This window comes from Canis lupus, chromosome 10 (assembly GCF_048164855.1).
Source record: "Canis lupus baileyi chromosome 10, mCanLup2.hap1, whole genome shotgun sequence".
In the NCBI taxonomy this organism is placed as follows: Eukaryota; Metazoa; Chordata; class Mammalia; order Carnivora; family Canidae; genus Canis; species Canis lupus.
The window spans coordinates 3,533,548-3,552,458 of NC_132847.1; the positions used below are offsets into that span (position 1 = coordinate 3,533,548).

Genomic DNA, 18,911 nt, shown 5'->3' on the forward strand with positions numbered 1-18,911 from the left:
ATTTCCCACAAGGCCGCAGGGTGCGGCGCGGCAGTTGGAGCGCGCAGGCGCGAGCCCGCGGAAGGGTGAGGCGTTCCAGGGGAAGGACCCTAATGGCTTCCGGCTGGCTTCCGGCTTGGCTCCCTGGCGTTGGTGGTTTTTCCTCGGGAAGCTGGAAGAGGACTGCGTGACGACCTGGTCCGGCTACCCCGAAGAAGTCCCTCCTCGTTAGAGCCTTAACTAAGCCTCACTTTCCTCTTGGAGATAACGAGTCCCTTGCACAGTTGTCAGAAGGTAGTAACCGTACACAGAGTGGGCCCTCCGGGAATAGTGATCACTGTGCCCCACCCCGAGCTCCGGGCCCGGCGCTGCGCCAGGTGCTCACCGTTAGCACAGCGTACAATGCAGCGAAAGCTTCCGATTAAAAATATGGCCAGAGTCCCTTCAGCTGGATCTGTCGCTGGAACTTGGAGAAATAGATGACATTTGGGCCACATAAATAGGGTAGCGTAGATTGTAATGCTTGTAATGCTTATAAAGGTGACCGCTGATTTCTTCTGCCTTTCTATTGCTGTGACAGAGACTTGGCCAAACTTCACAGTTTCCTCCGAGTTCTCGTTCTACTAGGCCCTATTGGGCCCAGTCCCTAGCCTGCGGAGCCTTCGTTTTACCGAGCATCCGGCTAAGTCAGTTTAGGAAGATGCCCCATTCTTGGTATCTGATCAAATGCCTTATCCCCTACTTTTGATGTCTACGTCCTTGGGCTGCCTTTACCAAAAATCCTATTGAGACAGGTTCGCAAGAATCCCCCAATTTTGCAGTCTCCTTTTGGTACTTTTCCATCCACTAACCCCCTTACTCTGCTTGTTGCTTCTGTCCATCCGCAACTCTCCTTGCTGTATTGGGAGTTGAATTCAATTTTACTGAAGCCGCTCTCCTCTGTTGGAGTAGTACTGAATAAAGTATTTCTTTACTACTTTTAATTGATACCTTTCTTTATTTAACTAACTTCATTCCCTTTTGAGAGCTGTCTGAACTATTGCAAAATACTGAAAAATATGAAAATCTTCATGATTCCTTTAATCAAGCTAAAGTAACCCAGATAGCACCAAACCAAGTAAAAATCTATCACTAAAATAATACAAAAACCTTGAAACAGTTTCTCCACCACTACAGGTCATTCTTAAATTAGAAACTACATGAACATATTCATCATAGTTGTTCTGCTATAGAGAAACTGTCCTTGATAAAACTCACAATATGGAGTGTGCAATTTCCAAATAAGTATGCAGAGGTATAGAGGGGAGAGGGAGGACAAAGTAAACCACATACACACACAAAAATGAACAAAAATTTGGACAAATGTACATAAGGAGATGGCAGCGATAAATCCAGGTGTATCAGTAGTCACTAGATACGCACATGGACTGAACTTTCCAAACTATAAAACTAGATTTTTAAAAACATAGCTATATGATAAAACAAGGATACACACATCTTAAAAGTAGAATGTTGGAAAACGGTACACCTGACAAATATTGGCCAAAGTAAATTCATGTGGCTGCATTTAGTTCTATAAGAAATAACATGTTAAAAAAATATTACTAGAAGTAGGGAAGGTGGGCAGCCCGGGTGGCTCAACGGTTTAGCGCCTGCCTTTAGCCCAGGGCCTGATCCTAGAGACCCAGGATCGAATCCCACATCAGGCTCCCTGCATGAAGCCTGCTTCTCCCTCTGCCTGCGTCTCTGCCTCTCTCTCTCTCTCTCTCTCTCTGTCTCTCATGAATAAATAAGTAAAAAAAAAAAAAAAAAAAAAGAGGTAGGGAAGGTAATTACATAACAATAAAAAGTTATTTCACCAAGAGAAAATAAACTCATAGTTTCGAAGCTATAACAATATAGCTTCAATATATATAAAAATTGACAGAAGAATTGACAAATCCATTACAGATGTATTTTTAACCTGTCATTATCAGTAACTGATAGAAAAGCTACCCACCCCCCATGGCACTGAAATATGGAATTTTTGAATAGCACAATTAATGTGTTTACTTTAATAAATATATAGAATTCTACATTCAAAAATTAATGAAAACACATTTTTAATCATGGTTTTTTAAAAAATGACCTAATGCTAAGCTATGAAGTAGTCTCAAACATTTCAAAGAATTGGTATCATAAAAACCACATAATTTCACAACAATGCCAATTAGACATTGTTTTAAAAGATTTATTTATTTTAGAGAAAGAGAACACAAGCAGGGGGAGTAGCAGAAGGAGAGAACCTCAAGCAGGCTCCAACTCCCTTCTGAGCACGCAGAACCTGGCTGGATCCCATGACCTGAACCGAAATCAAGAGGTGGTGACTTAACTGAGCCACCCAGGCACCCCCTCAATTACACATTTTTTAAAAGACCAGAAACTTCTTTAAAGATTTAGATAAAAGGGAATATTTAGAGATTGGGCCAGTTGTGCTAACAGAGTCTTTTACCAAACTCTGATCAGACTCCTCTGATTTTGTTCAACTGCCCCTCATTGCAGCAAGTACCTCCTTGATACTTGGACCTGAGACTGCCCTTCCCTCCTTGAATTCTCATCCCTCTTTCCTTAACTCAGGGGGACACCCTGTTCTTTGCCTGGATCCCCCTCCTCACTGCATCCTGGGAGCTCCACAGCTCTGATCTGGGGCATCCACGGGGCTCCTGTTCCTCAGTTCCTGCCTCCAGACACTGTGCTGTACTCCTGTTATTAAGTCACATGGAGTTCATCTGGCTCTACTCATCTGGTGCTGGAAGTCTGGATCCTGTGCTTTCATCACAGGCATAAGGAGAAACTTGAGATTCTTTATTATCTTAAAATGACATGATTCTAGCTTACTTTCTGGAACATTAGATTATTTTCATTACTGCAATTTCCCATATTTTAACAGATTCCCATGTAAGACGTTAATAGGTTGCCACACATTAAAAGTATCTTTTATTTTTTTAATTTTTAGTTTTTCAATATTTTTTCTCCAACTTGAGTAGAGTTGACACAATGTTACATTAGTCTCATGTATTAATATAGCGATTTGACAAGTCTTTACATTATGCTGGGTTCACAAGTGTAGCTACCATCTATCACCATATAATGCTATTATCTTATCATTGATTATATTCCTTATTCTGTGCCATTTATTGCTTATTCATCCCATAACTAGAATACAATATCTCCCACTCCCCTTCACCTATTTTGCCCATTCGTCTACCCCCTACCCATCAGTTTGTTCTATTTATATTTATAGGTCTGATTCTTTTTTCTTTTTTTGCTTATTCATGTGTTTTTATTTTTTTATTTACTTAAAAAAATATTTTTATTGAAGTTCAATTACCAACATACAGCATAACACCCAAGTGCTCATCCCATCAAGTGCCCCCCTCAGTGCCCAGTGCCCATCACCCAGTCACCCCAACCCCCTGCCTACCTCCCCTTCCACTACCCCTTGTTCATTTCCCAGAGTTAGGTGTCTCTTGTTTTGTCACCCTCACTAATATTTTCACTCATTTTCTCTCCTTTCCCTTTATTCCATTTCACTATTTCTTATATTCCCCAAAGGAATGAGACCATATAATGTTTGTCCTTTTCCAATTGACTTACTTCACTCAGCATAATACCCTCCAGTTCCATCCACATCGAAGCAAATGGTGGGTAGTTGTCGTTTCTAATGGCTGAGTAATATTCCATTGTATACCTAGACCACATCTTCTTTATCCATTCGTCTTTCGATGGACACCAAGGCTCCTTCCACAGTTTGGCTATTGTGGCCACTGCTGCTATAAATAGCGGGGTGCAGGTGTCCCGGCGTTCCACTGCATCTGTATCTTTGTGGTAAATCCCCAGCAGTACAACTGCTGGGTCGTAGGGCAGGTCTATTTTTAACTCTTTGAGGAACCTCCACACAGTTTTCCAGAGTGGCTGCACCAGTTCACATTCTTGCCAACAGTGCAAGAGGGTTCCCCTTTCTCCACATCCTCTCCAACATTTGTTGTTTCCTCTAGTTAACTTTCCCCATTCTCACTGGTGTGAAGTGGTATCTCATTGTGGTTTTGATTTGTATTTCCCTGAGGCCAGTGATGCAGAGCATTTTCTCACGTGCTTGTTGGCCATGTCTATGTCTTCCTCTGTGAGATTTCTGTTCATGTCTTTTGCCCATTTCATGATTTGATTGTTTCTTTGGTGTTGAGTTAATAAGTTCTTTATAGATCTTGGAAACTAGCTCTTTATCTGATACGTCATTTGCAAATATCTTCTCCCATTCTGTAGGTTGTCTTTTAGTTTTGTTGACTGTTTCTTTTGCTGTGCAGAAGCTTTTTATCTTGATGAAGTCCCGATAATTCATTTTTGTTTTTGTTTCTCTTGTCTTCATGGATGTATCTGGCAAGAAGTTGCTGTGGCCAAGTTCAAAAAGGGTGTTGCCTGTGTTATCTTCTAGGATTTTGATGGAATCTCTCACATTTAGATCTTTCATCCATTTTGAGTTTATCTTTGTGTGTGGTGTAATAGAATAGTCTAGTTTCATTCTTCTGCACGTGGCTGTCCAATTTTCCCAGCACCATATATTGAAGAGACTGTCTTTTTTCCAGTGGATAATCTTTCCAGCTTTGTCGAATATTAGTTGACCATAGAGTTGAGGGTCCACTTGTGGATTCTCTATTCTGTTGCATTGATCTATGTGTCTGTTTTTGGTGCCAGTACCACACTGTCTTGATGAATACATGTTTGTAGTACAACCTGAAATCTGGCATTGTGAGCTCTGGTTTTCTTTTCTTTTCTTTTCTTTTCTTTTCTTTTCTTTTCTTTTCTTTTTTCTTTTCTTCCTTTCCTTTCCTTTTCTTTTCTTTTCTTTTCTTTTCTTTTCTTTTCTTTTCTTTTCTTTTCTTTTCTTTTCTTTTCTTTTCTTTTTTTTCTTTTCTTCTGGCTTTCTTTGTTATATTCCCCTGGCTATTTGGGGTCTTTTCTGATTCCACACAAATCTTAAGATGATTTGTTCCAACTCTCTGAAGAAAGTCCATGGTATTTTGATAGGGATTGAATTAAATGTGTAAATTGCCCTGGGTAACATTGACATTTTCACAATATTAATTCTTCCAATCCATGAGCATGGACTATTTTTCCATCTCTTTGTGTCTTCCTCAATTTCTTTCAGAAGTGTTCTGTAGTTTTGAGGGTATAGATCCTTTACCTCTTTGGTTAGGTTTATTCCTAGGTATCTTATGCTTTTGGGTGAAATTGTAAATGGGATTGACTCCTTAATTTCTCTTTCTTCAGTCTCATTGTTAGTGTATAGAAATGCCACTCACTTCTGGGCATTTATTTTGTATCCTGCCACACTGCCGAATTGCTGTATGAGTTCTAGCAATCTTGGGGTGGAGGCTTTTGGGTTTTCTATGTACAGTATCATGTCATCTGCAAAGAGGGGGAGTTTGACTTCTTCTTTGCCAATTTGAATGCCTCTTATTTCTTTTTGTTGCCTGATTGCTGAGGCTAGGACTTCTAGTACTATGTTGAATAGCAGTGATGAGAGTGGACATCCCTGTCGTGTTCCTGATCTTAGGGGAATGGCTCCCAGTGTTTTCCTAGTGAGAATGATATTTGCTGTGGGCTTTTCGTAGATGGCTTTTAAGATGTTGAGGAATGTTCCCTCTATCCCTACACTATGAAGAATTTTGATCAGGAATGGATGCTGTATTTTGTCAAATGCTTTCTCTGCATCTATTGAGAGGATCATATGGTTCTTGGTTTTTGTCTTGCTGATATGATGAATCACATTGATTGCTTTACGAGTGTTGAACCAGCCTTGCATCCCAGGGATAAATCCCACTTGGTCATGGTGAATAATCTTCTTAATGTATTGTTGGATCCTATTGGCTAGTATCTTGTTGAGAAATTTTACATCCGTGTTTCTAAGAGATATAGACCAATAATTCTCCTTTTTGGTGGGGTCTCTGTCTGGTTTTGGAATTAAGGTGATGCTGGCCTCATAGAACAAGTTTGGAAGTACTCCATCTCTTTCTATCTTTCCGAACAGCTTTAGTAGAATAGGTATGGTTTCTTCTTTAAACGTTTGATAGAATTCCCCAAGGAAGGCATCTGGCCCTGGACTTTTGTGTCTTGAGAGGTTTTTGATGACTGCTTCAATTCCCTCCCTTGTTATCAGCCTGTTCAGGTTTTCTATTTCTTCCTGTTCCAGTTTTGGTAGTTTGTGGTTTTCCAGAAATGCATCCATTTCTTCTAGATTGCCTAAGTTATTGGCGTATAGCTGCTCATAATAAGTTTTTAAAATCGTTTGTATTCCCTTGGTATTGGTTGTGATCTCTCCTTTCTCATTCATGATTTTATTAATTTGAGTCTTTTCTCTCTTCTTTTTAATAAGGCTGGCTAACAGTTGATCTATTTTATTAATTCTTTCAAAGAACCAACTCCTGGTTTTGTTGATCTCTTCCACAGTTCTTCTGGTCTCTATTTCATTGAGTTCTGCTTGAAACTTTATTAATTCTCTTCTTCTGCTGGGTGTAAGATCTATTTGCTGTTTTTTCTCCAGCTCTTTTAGGTGCAAGAGTAGCTTTTGTATTTGAGTTCTTTCCAGTTTCTGGATGGATGCTTGTATTGTGATGTATTTCTCCCTCAGGACTGCTTTTGCTGTATCCCAAAGATTTTGAATGGTTGTATTATTCATTGTCATTAGTTTATATGACTCTTTTTAATTCTTCTCTAATTTCCTGGTTGACCCTTTCATCTTTTAGCAGGATGGTCCTTAACCTCCATGTGTTTGAAATCCTTCCAAACTTCTTGTGATTTAGTTCTAGTTTCAAAGCATTATGGTCTGAAAATATGCAAGGGACAATCCCAACCTTTGGGATCGGTTAAGACATGATTTGTGACCCAGTATATGGTCTATTCTGGAGAAAGTTCCATGTGCACTTTAGAAGATTGTGTATTCAGTTGTATTCAGTTGGATGTAAAGTTCTATAAATATCTGTGAAATCCATCTGGTCCAGTGTATCATTTAAAGCTCTTGTTTCTCCGGAGATGTTGTGCTTAGAAGTTCTGTCGATTATAGAAAGCGCTGTGTTCAAGTCACCAAGTATAAGTGTATTATTATCTAAGTATTTCTTCACTTTGGTTATTAATTGATTGATATATTTGGCAGCTCCCACATTCGGGGCATAAATATTCATGATTGTTAGGTCCTCTTGTTGGATAGATCCTTTAAGTATGATATAGTGTCCCTCTTCAGCTCTTACTACAGTCTTTGGGATAAACTTTAATTTATCTGTTATAAGGATGGCTACCCCTGCTTTCTTTTGAGGACCATTTGAATGGTAAATGGTTCTCCAACTTTTTATTTTCAGGCTGTAGGTGTTCTTAGGTCTAAAATGAGTCTCTTGGGATCCCTGGGTGGCGCAGCGGTTTGGCGCCTGCCTTTGGCCCAGGGCGCGATCCTGGAGACCCGGGATCGAGTCCCACGTCGGGCTCCCGGTGCATGGAGCCTGCTTCTCCCTCTGCCTGTGTCTCTGCCTCTCTCTCTCTGTGACTATCATGAATAAATAAATAAAATCTTAAAAAAAATAAATAAATAAATAAAATGAGTCTCTTGTAGACAGCAAATAATGGGTCTTGCCTTTTTATCCTGTCTGAAACACTGTGCCTTTTGATGGGGTCATTAAGCCCATTCACGTTCAGAGCTACTATTGAAAGATATGAATTTAGTGTCTTCATGATACCTATTCAGTCCCTGTGTTTTTGGATTGTTTCCTTGGACTTCCTCTTTCTTTTACAGAGTCCCCCTTAATATTTCTTGGAGAGCTGGTTTGGTGGTCACATATTCTTTATGGTTCTGCCTATCTTAGAAGCTCTTTATCTTTCCTTCTATTCTGAATGAGAGCCTTGCTGGATAAAGTATTCTTGGCTGCATGTTCTTCTCATTTAGGACCCTAATACTAACCCTAACCTAATACTTCTCCCCATAAAGGTTAGAGATCTCTTGTCTCTTGCTGCTTAAGGATCTTCTCTTTATCTTTGGATTTGCAAGTTTCACTATTAAATGTTGAGGTGTTGAGCAGTTTTTTATTGATTTTAGGGGGGAAATCTCTCAATCTCCTGGATCTGAATGCCTATTTCCCTTCCCAAGTTAGGGAAGTTATCAGCTATGATTTGTTCAAATACACTTTCTGGACCTCTGTCCCTTTTGTCCCCCTCGGGAGCCCCAATTAAACGTAGATTTTTCCTTCTGAGGCTGTGATTTATTTCCCTTAACCTATCCTCATGATCTTTTAATTGTATTTCTCATTTTTCCTCAGCTTCCTTCCTTGCCATCAACTTGTCTTCTACATCACTCACTCGTTCTTCTACCTCATTAACCCTCGTCATTAGGACCTCCAGTTTGGATTGCATCTCATTTAATTGATTTTTAATTTCGGCCCGATTAGATCTAAATTCTGCAGTCATGAAGTCTCTTGAATCATTTTATGCTTTTTTCTAGAGCCACCAGTAGCTTTATAATTGTGCTTCTGAATTGGCTTTCTGACATTGAAGTGTAATCCAGATTTTGTAACTCTGTGGGAGAGAGTAGTGTTTCTGATTCTTTCTTTTGTGGTGAGTTTTTCCTTCTAGTCATTTTTCTCAGTGCAGAGGGGCCAAAAGCAAGTTGTACTGGAAAAGGGAGAAAAAGAGAGAAAGAAAAAGGGGGGGGAGGGGACAAACAAAACAAAAAACAAGGGGGAGTATCCTCTGTGTATAGTGTAAATCCCTCTACTTCCCCTGGAACTTTCCAGGGCTGTTTGGTCAATAACTTGCTTTTCCCCTGTCCTTCCAGCTGGTCTTCTCGGGGAGGGGCCTGCTGTGCTGATTCTCAGGTGTGTGCACCTGGGGGAGCTGTCCAGCCCCTGCCAGGTGCACGGCTCAGTGGGAGCTGTTCATCCTGTGAGGCCCCTGCTCAGTCCCAGGTACAAGGTGACACCAGGATGAAGAACAACAGTAGCGGCGGCCAGCTCTCCAGCTCTGGAGTCAGCCCCTGCAGTAACTATCGCAACTCCCAGTCCGCAGGGGCTCCCAGTCCGCAGGGGCTCCCAGTCCTCAGGGGCTCCCAGTCCGCAGGAGCTCCCAGTCCGCAGGGGCCTGGATGCTCTGGGGGCGGGGTGGGGGGGCGCCGATCTGCACAGCTCGGGGGCGCCCGGCAGCAGGAGCATCCTTTCTGTCCTGTGTGCTCCCGGCCTCTGCCTGTCCCGGGAGCGCTGGATCTTGGGCTGTGTCCCCCAGCGTCCTTGGCTCCGGGGCCTGCGCCACAGGAATCGTGCTGGGGGCCGCGCAGCCCCCTCTGCATGGAGCCGCCGCCTCAGCTGCTCCCAGGGCCCCACCGGGAGCGCGCTCCAGCTCTTTAGGGAGTTCGGTCTGCATTGTGTGGTGCGCTCTCCCCCGGGGTTCAGTTCCTCTGTTAGTGACCCCTGGGAGCCTGAGGATATCCCTACCCCTCCTGGGATCCTGTTCGAGCTCCCTGCCAGCGCCTTTCCATCTGGGAAGATTGGTAAAGTTTCTGCTCCAGGACTGGGCTCTCCTGTCCTGGGGGCACTCCCCATGGGGCCTTAGCCCAGCTCCTCGCGGGGGCCCCTCCCCCTTGGATGCTTTTTTATTTCTTTATTTTTTTCCGTCTTCCTACCTTCATAGAAGCATGAACTCTTCTCACTGTAGCCTTCCAGCTGTTCTCTCTTTTAAATCTCAGGCCGAATTCATAGGTTTTAAGGATGATTTTAAAGTTATCTAAGTAAGTTGGCAGGGATAGGTGACTTGGGGACCCTACTCTTCCGCCATCTTGCCCCGCCTCTTTTTTGTTTACTTTTTAAAAATATTTTATTTATTTCTTCATGAGAGACACAGAGAAAGTGGCAGAGACATAGGCAGAGGGAGAGGGAGAAGCAGACTCCCTGCAGGGAGCCCAATGCAGGACTCTATCCCAGGACCCCAGGATCATGACCTGAGCCAAAGGCAGATGCTCAGGCACCCTGTTTTTGTTTTTTTAGATGCCACATATGAATGAAATTATATGGCTGACTTAGGGAACCCTCTTACACTGTTGGTGGGAATGCAAACTGGTGCAACCACTGTGGAAAACAGCATGAGGTTTCACAAAAATTAAAAGTAGAAATACCTTATGATCCAATATTTCCACTATTGGATATTTGCCCATAGAAAACCAAAACACTAACCTGAAAAGATACATGCACCCCTATGGTCACTGCAGCATTATTTACAAGAGCCAAGATATGGAAACAGCCCAAGTGTCCATCACTGATAGATGAATGGATAAGGAAAAGGCAGCATATGTACACAATGGATTATTACTCATCCATAAAAAAGGATAAGCTCAAGCCATGTGTGACAACATGGATGGATGCTAGATGAAATATTAAAAATCTTAAGGCAATGGAAGAAAAACTTAGGGACAAGAGCAGCCTTCTGGTGACAACAATCTAACAGCCACTTTTCTTTTTCTCTGTCTCTGCCACCCCAGCCTAGGACCTTCACCATCCCTAGGTTCCATCCTGGCCCACAGGGCAGCTCCATGGATGACAGGCCTGACTCGGGGTACCTAGAGCTCTGTCTTTGCCCACAGAGCGGAAGGTAAATGAGGTCCCTTACAAGGACACCTATCACATTCCCTGAAACAAAGGAAGAGCCCCTCCAGGCCAGGAATTCCTTAGTCAGAATCCCTTTGTTCGGTCAGTTTTCATATTTTTTTCATTCATGAACTCGAATAATATCCAGATGCACAGATGCTTTCTGACAGGTTTGAGTATGGGGATTGGACATTACTTTGCCCAGTGATGCTAGTTCCTGATCTTCCCATTTAAGGATTTCTCACCTCCCACCAGCAGACCTAAAGGAATGTGTGGGCCTTGTCACTGTAGAAGGAGAGTGTCTGAAAATCACCCAAATATACAGAGTGAGTCATGCCAAGGTGCATCCACATTTTCTGTCCCTTCCAGGCCAGTGCTTGGCAACACCAGGAAATTCAGTTTCCTACAAGAATGGGGAAATCCTTGGAAAGGAGTTTCATCTTGAGTCAAGGAAGAAGAATCACATCCTGACAAGGATAATCACTTTGTGCCCAAGCCCAGGGCCATAAAGAAGAGTAGCAACAATGTCCCCTGATGCTGATGCATTCACAGAATTTACAACAGACTGACTATACAGGAGGCTGACAAATGAACCCTGGCCCATCCTTATGGAGAAGCCCTGCAACAGACCCTGGACCAGAACTGAGAGGAAAGGTCTCCTCAGGTAGGTCTCTTCTAAATTCTACTTTATGGCCCTTTAGTGACCAACAAGGACTGACCCAGCCACTACGTGGTGCCCTGAGTAGGGTGGAGAATTATGAGACCAGCTTCTGCCCATGATTCCATTTTCATTAGACTGGAAAGGACTTAACACTCTGAGCTTGTCCCTGCCTCTCTTTTCTGGTTGTTCCTCAGCAACTGGGCCTGGGTGTCTCAGTTGGTTAAGTATCTGCCTTCAGCTCAGATCATGATCCCAGGGTCCTGGGATTGAATCCTGCATCAGGCTTCCTGCTCAGCAGGGAGTCTGCTTCTACCCCTCTCACCCTTCTCTGGTCATCCTCTCTCTCAAATTTATAAATAAAATCTTTTTTAAAAATTTAAAAAATAAATGAAATTTTATATTGGCATGATAAAACTGAATGCTGGAAAAAGTAATTGTGTTATTATGGAAGATAGTATATATGTATATTTCTTATCTTTTTCTTAATTGATTTAAAAGTAATAATATAAAAGAATATGCATGTAATGTATTGTCAGGTCTAACATTTAGAAATGTATATTGGTCAATAACAGCACAAAGAAGGTAGGTAGAAGCAAAGCTCTTTGGGGATAATAAAATTACTCAAGATAGTAACTGGAATCCACAGAAACAAATGAAGAAAACCAAAAATGGTAAATATTGAGGTTAATATAGAAAAGCTATAAATATTTGCTTATTCTCCTATCTTTTCTCAGCTTCTTCAAAAGTTATAACATTACATAATAACCATAACAATGTACTTGTTGGATTTGTAACATTTATAGATGTAGTGTGTGTAACAGAAATGCCACAAAAGGGGGTGAAAAGGAATAATTATATATCTCCCTGGAATTAACTGACAAAAAATCTGAAGCTGATTTTAGTAAACTAAAATGTAGAAGGTAAGCCCTAGAGGAAACACCAAAGAAACAACTTAAAAAATTATAGTGAAAAAGATAGAAATTGAAATGTTATTTTGTAGAATTTCGATTTACTGTAAAACGAATAGAAAAACAAAAAATATATAGAACATATAGAAAAAAAAAGCAAAATACAGTTGTAAATAAAACTGTGTCAATAAAAGCCTTAAATGTGAATGGATTATAACACATTCAGAAGGTGAGATTGTCAGTCTAGAGAAGGCAAAACAAGATTGAACCATATACTGTATACAGGAAACATATATTAGATTCAAAGATACAAATAGATTGAAAATAAAAGGATGAATATATTCATGCAGAGAATAATCAAACTAAAGCTGGAGTAGCTATACCAATATAAGACAAGATAGACTTTAAGACAAAAAATATTGGGATACCTGGATGGCTCAGTCAGTGAAGTCTCCAACTCTTGATTTCGACTCAAGTCAGGATCTCAGGGTTGCGAGATCAAGCTGGGTATCAGGCTCTCCAGGAGGCTTGAAGCCTGTTTAGGAGTTTCTCTTTCCCTCTCCCTCTGCACCCCCCCCCAAAAAAAAAGAATGTTACTAGAGATGAAGAAAGACATTTTGTAGTGATGAAAAAGTCATTCCATTAAGAATATAGAATATAATTAAAGGAGTAAACCATTCTGCATTCTTCTCAGTAATGTATGACTGTTCTGGTTGTACCATATCCTTGTCTGCACTTGGCATTGTCAGTCTTTTAAATTTTAGGCATTCTTGGTGCATGTGTGTATATGTGTGCATGTGCGCACATGGATGTGTGATGATGTCTCGTGGTTATAATTTGCATTTCCCCAATAATTAATTTTGTTTTTGTTTTTGTTTTTATTTATGATAGACATAGAGAGAGAGGCAGAGACACAGGCAGAGGGAGAAGCAGGCTCCATGCCGGGAGCCTGATGTAGGACTCGATCCCGGGACCCCAGGATCGCGCCCTGGGCCAAAGGCAGGCGCTAAACCGCTGAGCCACCCAGGGATCCCCCAATAATTAATTTTGAATAGCTTTTTATGTGGTTAATTAACATCTGTGTATCTTCTTAGGTGAAGCATTCAGATCTTTTTGGGGGGCCTATTTGTCTGTGAATGTTCTTTATATATTTTGCATTAAAGCCCTTAATCAGAAAAGAAGGTATAGTAATTAAAAACATATACACACCTAATAACAGAGCACTAAAAACATTAAGCAAAAACTGACAGAAAACGGGTCCCCTGGGTGGCTTGGTCAGTTAAGTGTCTAACTCTTGATTTTGGCTCAGGTCATGATCTCAGGGTTATGGGATCGAGCCCCACATCAGGCTCCATGCTAATCAGGGAGCCTGCTTGAGATTCAAATAAATAAACAAATCTTTAAATATATATGGTTGCTTAGGATTGGGGGTATAAAAGGGAATGGGACAGTGATAGCTGGAGTGTGGGGTATTGTTTTGTTTTGTTTGTTGATGAAAATGTTCCACAATTGCCTATGGTGTATTATGCTGAGTAAAAGAAGTCAATCAGAGAAGGACAAACATATGGTCTCATTCATTTGGGGAATATAAAAAATAGTGAAAGGGAATAAAGGCGAAAGAAGAGAAAATGAGTGGGAAATATCAGAGAGGGTGACAGAACATGAGAGACTCCTAACTCTGGGAAATGAAGAAGGGGTGGTGGAAAGGGAAGTAGGCAGGGGGTTGAGGTGACTGGGTGACGGGCACTGAGTGGGGGCACTTGATGGGATGAGCACTGGGTGTTATGCTATATATATTGGAAAATTGAACTCCAATAAAAAGAAATTTTTAAAAAATTGCCTATGGTGATGGCTGCACATACCTTTTGAATATACTAACAACCAGTCCTTTGGGCAAGCCTCCAGAAAGCAAGACACTGACTGCATGGTCCACTTATCTCTTTCCCTCCGAGGTAGAAGCTGAGAGTTGGGAGCTTTCTCCTGAAAGTGCTTTACTAGGCCAGGCAAGGGGAGTGGCTAAGGTGAATAAAATGTCACCAGTTTCACCATCCACCCCATGCATTCTTATTGGCTTTGCACTCACCTGGGGTACTGCAATATCTTAACCGCTTTCTGGAGTTCTCAAAAGCAGTTTGTTCCGTGTCTTTGTTAGTCAGAGTCTCTGTCAGAGAATGAAGGCCTGCTGACATCATTCCTCTGGGTTCAGGGTTCTTTTATTTTGTTGTACCTCTGAGGTTTCTGATGAGAAGTCTACTTTCATTCAATTTTTTTCCCTTTATACACGAGGTGTTATTTTTCTCCCTAACCTTTTTCAAGATTTTTCTTTGACTTTAGTTTCCAGAAGTTTAACTATGATGTGTTTGGTATAGATTTCTTTGGTTTTATGCTTTTGGAGGGTTAACTCAGCTTCTTGAATGCATAGACTTATGTCTCCTGATAAACTTGGGAATTTTCAGCTAAAAATGCTTCAAAGACTTTGCAGGCGAATCTTCTTTCTCCTCTCCTTTCTACACTCAGATGACATGTTAGATCTTTTGTTATAATCCCACAGAACTTGAGGCTCTCTTCATATTTTTTTTCAGTCTATTTTCTCTCCTTCCTTAAGATTGAATAATTTATATTACTTTAAGTCCATAGATACTTTTCTCTTCACCCAGTTCTGCTCTTGAGCCTGTACTCAAGCTTTAAAATTTTCACTTACTATGTTGTCAATTCTAAAATTTCCTTTTATTTCTTTTCTATTCCTTTGCTTTAAATTTAAATTTCTTAGCTAAGACTCTGCTTTTTGTTCCATATATTTGCATGCATAATTGCTCACTGAAGTATTTTAATGATGGCTGCTTTAAAATCTTTGTTAGAGGGACACCTGATGGCTCAGGGCCATGGGATCTAGTCCCACATCCTGCTCCCCATAAGGAGCCTGCTTCTCCCTCTGCCTGTCTCTGCCCCTCTGTGTCTCTCATGAATAAATAAATATAATCTTTTTAAAAAATAAAATATTTCTTTGATTATTGTAATATATGTAACCAACTTGTTTACATCTTGTCTTTTTTTTCATTCAAGTGATCTTCCTTGTTTCTGGTCTGATAAAAATCTTTTGTTGAAAAAAAAAAGTCTTTTGTTGAATTCTGGACATTTTGAATATTGCTGTGAAACTCTGGATCTTATCTGAATCTTCTGTCACCTGGCTTGCTTTGATACTGCCCTAGCAAAGGAAGAGGAAGTGCTACTTCATTATGGCCATGGAAGGTAGAAGCCCAACTTCCCCATTTAGCCCCCTTTAAATACCCAGGGAGATAAAAGTTTCCTTTTGGTAGAGGTGGGATTTCTAATTCTTTACTAGGCCTTCACTAATATTATTCTGGCTGAGAGGTTAGAGGGCCTTGTAGCTACTCTGGCCTTAGATAACACCATAAAGTGGGATTGTGGCCTCATTACTGCTAGGCTGTAGTGAAAGTTTTCGTTCTGCAGTAGGCTCCTTGGATACCACCCCACAAGGGAGGGGTAGGTGATGCTTTCTTACTGTTGAGTGGGAGTGAGGGACGTCCAGGTTCTTCATATGGTCTCCACTATCATTGCTGAGAAAGTGGGGTGTTTATTGCCAGCCAGGATGGATGCATGTCCTAGCTCTTGGCCTTTTCTGACACCACCCAGCAGGATTTTATGACCCCTCTTTACAGCCTTATAAGCCAGTAAGGCTAAGCTCCTCAATCAGTCTTTGCTGCTGTGGATAGTGATAGGACCAGTTTTTTTTTTTTTTTTTTTCTATATTGTTTGGTTGGAGTAGAGTGGTTATTGTCTAGGAGTTTGTTTTTTTATCTTCCTAGAGGTACCCCTTCCTTAGCCCTTTGATTAAAGAAAGCATGCTCTTGTTGAGGCTTTGCAATATTTTATTTCTGTCTATTGGTGTTTCTGAGTTCCTGCTTCTTTAGCTCTGAGTCTGGGGCCTATGAGGCAAAAAAAAAAAAACCCTGCAATCACCATATCATTCCTCTTATTCCTGAGGTTCCTACCTGGACCTATCTCCTCTCCACTTTTCAGTCTTTTTCTGTTTGTTTTATATATAATGTATAGGGTTTTCAGATGTACTTAGTGGAGAAAAACAGGGAAAATTATGTCTGTCTATTCTATGTTCTTAAAACAATTTGACTTTTAGGTTGAAAATTTTAGTTCATAATGTATAATTTATTTTATTTAACAATATATGTCAATATTGTTACTAACAATTTGATGAAAATAGGATTTCATTGTAGTTTTTTGTGCTCATCTCAACATGTTTACACAAAAATGCATAAGATGAAAATTTTAAATTTTGAGTTGATCTACACCATTAGGAACCATAATGCAGGAGATGAAACAACATAGTGGAATTTGTAGAGTTGAAACGGCCAGAGACTATGTAACTTGAAGCAGAATGGGGGCAGGAAAATATGCAGGTCTCTTGAGTCTTTGTCCAGCATTCCCACAGAAAGTTTTCTCTCAAAATAAAAAACATTTTCGTATAGCTCTTAGAAAATGTATTCCTGAAACACTTGATTTTATAACCTGAAACATACTGACCTACAATACTAACTGAATTATATCTTCTAATTTCAAAAGTATAATTGCACCTTGATTTTGAAAAATATCACGTGGTCAGCTTTAAGAACTTTATCATCTGTGGCATTTGGCAGAAAAACAGGGCAATGGTCAAGCATCCAGAATAAAGCCAGCCTCTGTTCTTTTTTGCACTTCTCACTGAGAACATTTCTCACAGACTCTCCCAACCCCCACTCCTGAGAACCAGTCTTTCAGCCAGTTTCACGAGCCAGAAATTATCAAATCATCCTTTGGTCTCATCAGACAACATAATCTGCAAAATGACCATTTGTTCCTCAGACATCAACAGTGATTTAATATCTAAAGGATCTTATCCCAGCTATTAACAGTCTCAGACAGCACTCAAGGTCTCTGATAACCTACTTCTAGCTTTCATATCCAATATTATTTTTTTCTCTTATCCTATCAGGAGCCCTCCTATACCAGCAAGGCTGGTTTCCCCACTGGTTCCTACAGGTGCTGTATTCACTCTCCCAATAGTCTTCTGTTCCTCTAGGACACCTCTCCAAGTGTTAGGACTCTATCCATTCTTCAGATTTGAATGATAAAAACTCTGTGCTGAGTTCTTAGAATACAGTCTTGGTCACTTCAGGCTTGTATTTATTAAGGAAGAAACCTGATCTTGTACACACACATACATACACACATGATGATGTATTATGACCAAGTAAGATTTAGTTCAGGACTGTGATACTGGTTAACATAAAAATTCAGTCAATGTTCTTCTCTAGTAAAGTATGAAGAGAAAAACAATATGATCATCTTGATCCAAAGCAGAAAATGAATATGACATAATATTACCATTTATGATAAAAATTCACAGCACACTAGGAATATACGGGAATGTCCTTGTGATTAGAGATATCCACAAATTAAAGCTAATTGTGAGAACACATAGCCACAAATTAAAGCTAACATATTAAATGATAAAATACTGAATATTATTTGTATTCACCATTGCACTGGCATATGCCATATGGTACTATAATGTAAGAACAAAATTTAAAAGGTATTACAAGTAGAAAAGAAAAAACCTAAAAAAAAAAAAAGAAAAAGAAAAAACCTGATGGCCATTGTTTACAGATGATGATTGTGTATGAAGAAAATCCAAAAGAATATACAAATAAGCTATTAGAAAAAAAAGTGAATTTATCAAGAATACTGGATAGAAGGTCAATATACAAAAACCAATTGTATTTCTATGTACTAGTAGTAATTGAAAAATGAAGTTTAAAAAATTCTGTTTACAGTATAGTGAGCACATTGTGCCTTCTCATGCCTTCTTGTCATTTCATGAACTTCTCTTATGTGAATGCCTTTCCATCTACCTCCACACACCTGTTGAACTCTTACATTTCTTTCCTGTCTCAGGCTTATCACTCTTATAGCATGAGTGCTTTCTTCCCCTTCCTAAATAATTTTTAAACTCTAATTCATGAGCAATTTTTTTCTTAAAAAAATAAAAAGGAACAGGTGCAAAACATATAAAAGTTCAGCTTTTAAAATTATTTTTTATTACTCAGCTATTAGAAATGACAAATACCCACCATTTGCTTCAACGTGGATGGAACTGGAGGGTATTATGCTGAGTGAAGTAAGTCAGTCGGAGAAGGACAAACATTATATGTTCTCATTCATTTGGGGAATATAAATAATAGTGAAAGGGAATATAAGGGAAGGGAGAAGAAATGTGTGGGAAATATCAGAAAGGGAGACAGAACGTAAAGACTCCTAACTCTGGGAAACGAACTAGGGGTGGTAGAAGGGGAGGAGGGCGGGGGGTGGGAGTGAATGGGTGACGGGCACTGGGGGTTATTCTGTATGTTAGTAAATTGAACACCAATAAAAAATAAAAAAAAAAGAAATAAATAAATAAAATTATTTTTTAAGGGACGCCTGGGTGGCTCAGAGGTTGAGCCTCTGTGTTTGGCTCAGGACATGATCCTGGATTTCCAGGATCAAGTCCCACATTGGGCTCCCCGCATGGAACCTGCTTCTCCCTCTGCCTGTGTCTCTGCCTCTGTGTCTCTCATGAATAAATAAATAAAATATTTTAAAAAATAATTTTATTATTTTTATTATTTTTTTTAAAGATTTTATTTATTTATTCAT

At 40.1% G+C, this 18,911-nt stretch overlaps 1 long non-coding RNA gene across 4 annotated transcripts in view; it reads left to right on the plus strand.

The window, feature by feature from the left end:
• LOC140641137 (uncharacterized) overlaps positions 1-18,911 on the plus strand; it is a 66,192-nt gene that overhangs the window by 31,789 nt on the left and 15,492 nt on the right. For 2 of the 4 annotated variants that reach the window (XR_012037653.1, XR_012037651.1), the window contains exons 2-3: positions 10,526-10,635; positions 11,001-11,295. This is a non-coding gene — a long non-coding RNA (uncharacterized lncRNA). Of the gene's footprint in view, positions 1-46; positions 274-10,525; positions 10,636-11,000; positions 11,296-18,911 lie in introns of those variants that run through there. The other 2 variants (XR_012037652.1, XR_012037654.1) reach the window with 2 other exon arrangements.